At 37.8% G+C, this 6,094-nt stretch overlaps 1 long non-coding RNA gene across 1 annotated transcript; it reads right to left on the bottom strand.

Annotated features, from left to right (window-relative positions):
* Window positions 1–1,202: 1,202 nt before the first annotated feature.
* LOC135254743 (uncharacterized) lies at window positions 1,203–5,099 on the bottom strand. The gene is made up of 3 exons (XR_010329954.1): window positions 4,822–5,099; window positions 3,948–4,005; window positions 1,203–2,831 (listed from the first exon to the last, which is right to left on the bottom strand). It is a non-coding gene; the product is annotated as an uncharacterized LOC135254743 (long non-coding RNA).
* Between the last annotated feature and the right edge of the window lie 995 nt (window positions 5,100–6,094).

The raw sequence follows: 6,094 nt of genomic DNA, 5'->3' as shown, positions 1-6,094 counted from the left end.
GTCCCTCTTTGAATTTCATGGAGTTCAATGCCAAATCTAGAAAAAAATATGTCTTTGTCCCAAACATTATGGAGTTTACTGTATGTGACCATTTCTCATATGCACTGAAGAGGAGCTCTATAGTATGCTGGTAATAAGAAACTAATTGGTGGATATTTTCTGGCCACACTTTCAGAGCCCATGGCCATATCTGAATCAGTGCACTTGCCTACTATTAGTGCGGAGTACACTAGATGAGAAAGTTGTGAAGTAGGTGCAATCTTCTCTAAGTGTAGTGTACTTAAAATTCCAGAATGACATACTTTTTTTCCCCTGTGGTTTCGCTGAGTATTTCAGGACCATACTTCTCAGGAAGGAAAAGGCCATTTTGGTCCCTAAAATATGATGCGCACATTCACTGTTTTCCCTCAACAATGACACATGAGCATGGTCGCATGGGCAGAACATCTTGAAATGACACTTCCACAGTGCAGTTATATTTAAAAAAAAAGTTTGGAGAATATTTTTCACATCCTGCTCGTGCATACTAAAAATTGATTCAGACACAGCCCTTAAGCCAGGAGGAAACTACCAATTAACACTGGTGTTGTTCCACGTGTTACTGATGAGTTTTGTTATTGGTCGAGCTCCTCCTTGATTGCTGCCGATCCCAATTAATATCTCTGCTATAAATAAGTCTTCCATAACTTTCTGTAGGTCTGAGTGTACAGAATTATTTTGGCTCACATTTATATGACTTAATCTATTTATCAACCAGTCTGGGTGTGCTGAGATTTCTTAGCGGACAGCCAGGAAGCTGAACTACGTCAACACCACTCTACACACATGCAGCATGCGCAAAACATTGCACTATTTCTTTAGCAGCTTGAATTTTATCATGTCTGATTAAAACTGGACAAAAGGCATTTGGAAGCATTTTCTTTTATTTTTAATAAAGGTGCATCAGCATCGTTTACAGTTTCAAAAACTTGATATTTGGTAGTAGAGAGAATACACTGACATCCAAATGTCAGAATGTCATGTGCAGGGGTCACAGGCATATTTTTACTGTACTTCTAAACTTGACATTCACAGTGATATGTGAGCATTTGGTGGTGGTACTTGGACCCCAGGCACAATTCATAGGTAGGAATAGTGATTTAATTCTCAACTAATTTAGTTAAATTAAATTGCTATCCAGGAGTCCAAGAAGCAGTACACAATTTTAACAGATTTTTTTATATATTGGAAGTTCATTTTTGCTTGATGTTTTCCATTCATTGAATACATTTTTTAGTTATTACAACTAACATGTGACGCAAGAGAAGTCCATGTGGAATATCAACACGTTAGAAATTCCATATATAAATTTCACACAAAAACAAGTAAAGTTACTTGTACCTTGTACAAAGTCACGTTCTTTGCGGCAGGACAAAGCTTTCAGCATGTTGTCCTCAGACACCGAAGAGTACGATTTTGTAGAGAGCTTAGGCCATGGTATGTTCGCCGAGGTCGCCAGGTTCCAGCGTCGGAGTGACCAGAAAATGGTGGGCGTGAAGAGAATACCCCATGTTCACATGAGGATATGCATTCAAGAAGCACGACTTCTCGCTGCTCTAACGGTCGAGAATGCTTTCGATCACCACACCGTTCGCTTTTACGAAGCTTTCGCGGACGAGTTTCACATTTACTTGGTGGAAGAGGTAATGGACCAGACCCTGGATGCCTTCCAGAAAGCCGCTGAAGAAGTTTAAAATACGGGACATCGGGATGGTTGTTCGCCAAGTGGTCACAGCCCTGGCCAAACTGAAAGATATGGGTATCGTTCACGCGGACATCAAGCAGGAAAACATCAAGCGCCATCAGCCATTACGAGTAAAACTGGTGGACTTTGGCTCCGCCAAAACTGCCCATGACCTGGCTTCAATGTGGATGCCCTACATTCAGCCCAGGTTCGCATGACATTTGCTGTAAATGTCAGAACATTTATTCTTTGACATAAACAACTCACTTTGCTAGCAGTACGTACAGAAAATTAAGCTAAATTGGGATTTCAGTTATCCTGGGTAGGCTAATTGTGTTCAGACCACAAAGCTACAAAAGTTAAGATGTTTTACATCAAACACTTGAAAATGTGGAAAGCATTACGCTGGCCTACAATGTGGGCCACTTTGTATTAGTTTAGGACAGGCCCAATTTAAACTCATGGAGGCGCAATAGAGCTGTGAATAAATGAAGAATGTGTTCTCAGCTCCACTGTGTACGATTGAACATTCCCAACTTGTGAAGAAAAATAGCATGAAACTTTACTATGAAAACACGATTTAGTCCAAAACAGTAACCTGGATATGCAATAATATTTTTGCATCTTGAGTGGAAATTGCGTGTAGAAGTAGGCACGGGGACTGAGGACAGCTATTTGCTCTGAAAATGCAGACTTCCTGTTTTAAAAATAATTTGTCTACCTCTGCAATTGTTTACTCTTTCAGATTCGACAGAGCTCCTGGGGTCCTACTGGTCTATCCCTGCACAGCAAAGATCAACATGTGGTCTTTAGCCTGCGTGATGGGGGAAATGGCCCTCGGCCGGACCCTCTTCCCCTCGCGCTGTGAGCTGGAACTGGCCCACAGCATCTTGGAGGATCTTGAGAAAGGTTCTGAAGAACAAGAATTTGCTGAGTCGGCTGACCGCAAGCAAGCAGCAGTGTCAGGTCCATGGAGTCTTTGGTCTTGAACGCTCAAGAGGAGCCCCGAAGAACAAAGGCTTCCTGAGGAGGTGGATGCGTAGTTGTCTCCTGCTTTTCTGGGTGCCGGGGCAAGAAGGCTGTCGTCACTGAGGGCAGCAACAGCAGCCTGTAGAGTTCAGAGAGACGGAAAGCACAGGAAACACATCAAAGAGTAAGTGGTGAGAGGAGTCATGGCTATGATCTTGTTAACACATAACAATAATTCACAACTGCAAACAGTGAATTACTATTATGTGCTAACAACATGTATTGATATGTTACACAAGAACGAAACAGCCTGTTAGTTTCCTTTAGTAACTTTCAGTGAATGCTGTTATTATTTACATTGCCACTAAAATTTAGTCAGCCATACTTTAACAGTTTTTTCCAGTTTCAGTGTCTTTGACACCATTATTTATCATCTGGTTGAGTGGTTCCAAGATCTGTGGAAATTTGGCACTTCTCATTTTGTATAGAGTACTCTAGGGATCATGTAACATGGTACAACTCACAATCTTATCTTATACATATCCTAACCTGGAAGGCCCTGCCCCAGGCTGACTTTCAAGAGATGGGTGGGTGTTTGGGACCGGAGTACCAAGTCACTAGCCTTAGCCCCAGCTTGGCATTTACTTTCTGACTCTCTCCACTTCTACCTTTTTGCAAGCTGCTCTCTCTCACTCCATTCATTAATTACCTTCTTTCCCATCTCACTCTCTTTATTAAAATACTGCCTTCTTCTTTTGAGGGTTTACATCATGGCGTTCTCTATACTACCATTGTCTTTTAGCAGTACTAAGTGGTAGTGCCATCCCTAAAAAACCTGATTAATTTATATATTATTTCTACTGTAATATAATGAATATAGTAGCTATATACTGTAGTATGTGCTACACATACTCTAATTGGACAATACATTACTACTGTAAACGTAACAGCATCATATTTTGCAACCCATTGCTGTCAAGCATTAATATGTCCACCCAATTAATGGGATGTCTACCTTGTTATGTGTACAAAGATAACAGGGTGGACAACGACAGGTTGGACACTTTGAGCTAAAATTTGTCATTGTGCTCCACGGGATCGTGGCGGAATTCATATACATATATTTTGAAACTATGAAATTGTGTCAATTTCTTCTTCCTTTTCATATAACAGTTTTGACATGTTAGGCTTTCCCACATGATATTAACAACAAAACAATTATTAAAGTTAGATAGTAAGCAGGCTGGATACTGACCTAGTTCACCATAGTTGTTTTTCCCACCAATGTGACACAGCTTCTTTATGGCATCATTCTGGAAAAACGTTTGTTTTTTTAAATGTGGTAATAACTGCAATATAACAGGGTGGACAGTGATTTCGAGGACATTTAGAAAATAATCAATAATATTATTAAAAATACGACATTTCTATGCAAACGATATAACTGAAACACAATTTAATTTAAAAAAAACTAAGAAAACGAGACAAAAATACATCTGATCCAAGTGATCTAAGTTACACTCGCTCTACCTAGCCCGTTGCCAGCAGCTTTTATTTATGTTGGCTAGCCAACCAACGGTGGCTATCGATCGCTAGCGACCGTTTATGTAAAAGAAATGCGGCCAGATTAAACATTGTCTTTGAACATGGTCCGATTAAATACTGTCATTATCTTTGCCATTGCTAAATAGAAAACTACGGGGTAATATACATTTTTTAATTTTACCTCAGAAAAACAAACAGCGCTAACCGACCGTTAACGCAAGATAGATCTAAACTGAAAGGTTTACGTCAATTTACTGTAGGCCTATTTAGTAAACAGCATTGTCTGAAAACTCCCAAGTATAAGCAATCAGTGAATGTGACAAGAAAATTAAAATGAGGCATTATACATTGATTTAGTTAAAATTTAGAAGTAACTTCACAAACTAATTGGTGTAGTTACTTAGACTAACGCGATACACATGCTCTTCTTTTGATGAGACTGAGAGACAGTCAAGCAGTTTCAGCTGCACTTCAAAATTTCCTGGTGGTTGTCTACTGAACTGGAGATCTCGTACAATTCTGGCTTGGACCAAGCACCTCAAACACCAACATCGCAAGTTATTCAAATAGTTTAAGCAGCTCACCTGTACTCTTTGCGCGGTTTGGAGAATTGCCTCAGGTTGTAAACAGGAGCAGGGAAACGTTCGCCTGGTTGAGAGCCTCGGCGAAATAGCGTGCAGACCTCTTCCTCCGTAGTTTGGTGTGCGCTGGAGCTTGCCATTGAGCCATAACACGGTATTCTGTCGCATGCTGCAGCAAGGGTTTCTATGAAACTCTCGCTGGTTAAGAGATTATTTTCTGTTTCTCTAGCTCTTTGGGCCATTCCCTGTGAAATTTGGTGCCCCTACTTGAAAGGTCCTAATACCAAGAAAATAAGGACCCTTTAATGAAGTCCGAATTATTGCCTCATTCAAATTTTAATTATTTAACGTTTTTGTTTGCTTATCCTTGATTGTACTGTCAAATTTTACTGATGCTAATATTAAACTTGTTTTTCTCACTCAGTAGCCCATGAATAAAAAAAAAGAAATTATTCAAAAAGTAAAAACGGCTGTCTTTTGATATGCCTGATTATAAACCGAGTTATATATATATTCGGAATTGTAATCTATATATTCAGAATTGAAGTTATATATTCGGAAATTGAATTTATATATTCGGGAATTGTACTTATATATCCAGAATTGAATTTAAATATTCAGAAATTGAATTTATATATTCAGAAATTGAAGTTATATATTCGGAAATTGAATTTATATATTCGGGAATTGTACTTATATATCCAGAATTGAATTTATATATTCAGAAATTGAAGTTATATATTCGGAAATTGAATTTATATATTCGGGAATTGTACTTATATATCCAGAATTGAATTTATATATTCAGAAATTGAATTTATATATTCAGAATTGAAGTTATATATTCGGAAATTGAATTTATATATTCGGGAATTGTACTTATATATCCAGAATTGAATTTATATATTCAGAAATTGAATTTATATATTCGGGAATTGAATTTATATATTCAAAAAATAAGCAAAGTGTATAAAAAATAAGTAAAGAATTGTTCACTGAATTGTATAAGATTTGGGATTGTTGAATAAAACTGTTCTGCAGTGAAATTCCCCTGTCTAGTGCGTACCTTTGTGAAGCGCAAACGTGTCGGCTATGTTAACCGTTGAATGCAATCATAGGTGAATTCAAATCTCGAAATAGTTAAAATCATAATAAAAAAACATTTAAATAGGCCATTTTTATTAATAAAATACAACCAATATTCGTTTGCAAACGCATTTAAAGCAACATTTCCAACTGAAATATTAATTTTAATTTTTAATATAAAAATATATAA

This window comes from Anguilla rostrata, chromosome 5 (genome assembly GCF_018555375.3).
Source record: "Anguilla rostrata isolate EN2019 chromosome 5, ASM1855537v3, whole genome shotgun sequence".
Lineage (NCBI taxonomy): Eukaryota > Metazoa > Chordata > Actinopteri > Anguilliformes > Anguillidae > Anguilla > Anguilla rostrata.
Note: the sequence above shows the minus strand (reverse complement) of the source record. Positions and strands in the feature narration are given on the sequence as shown.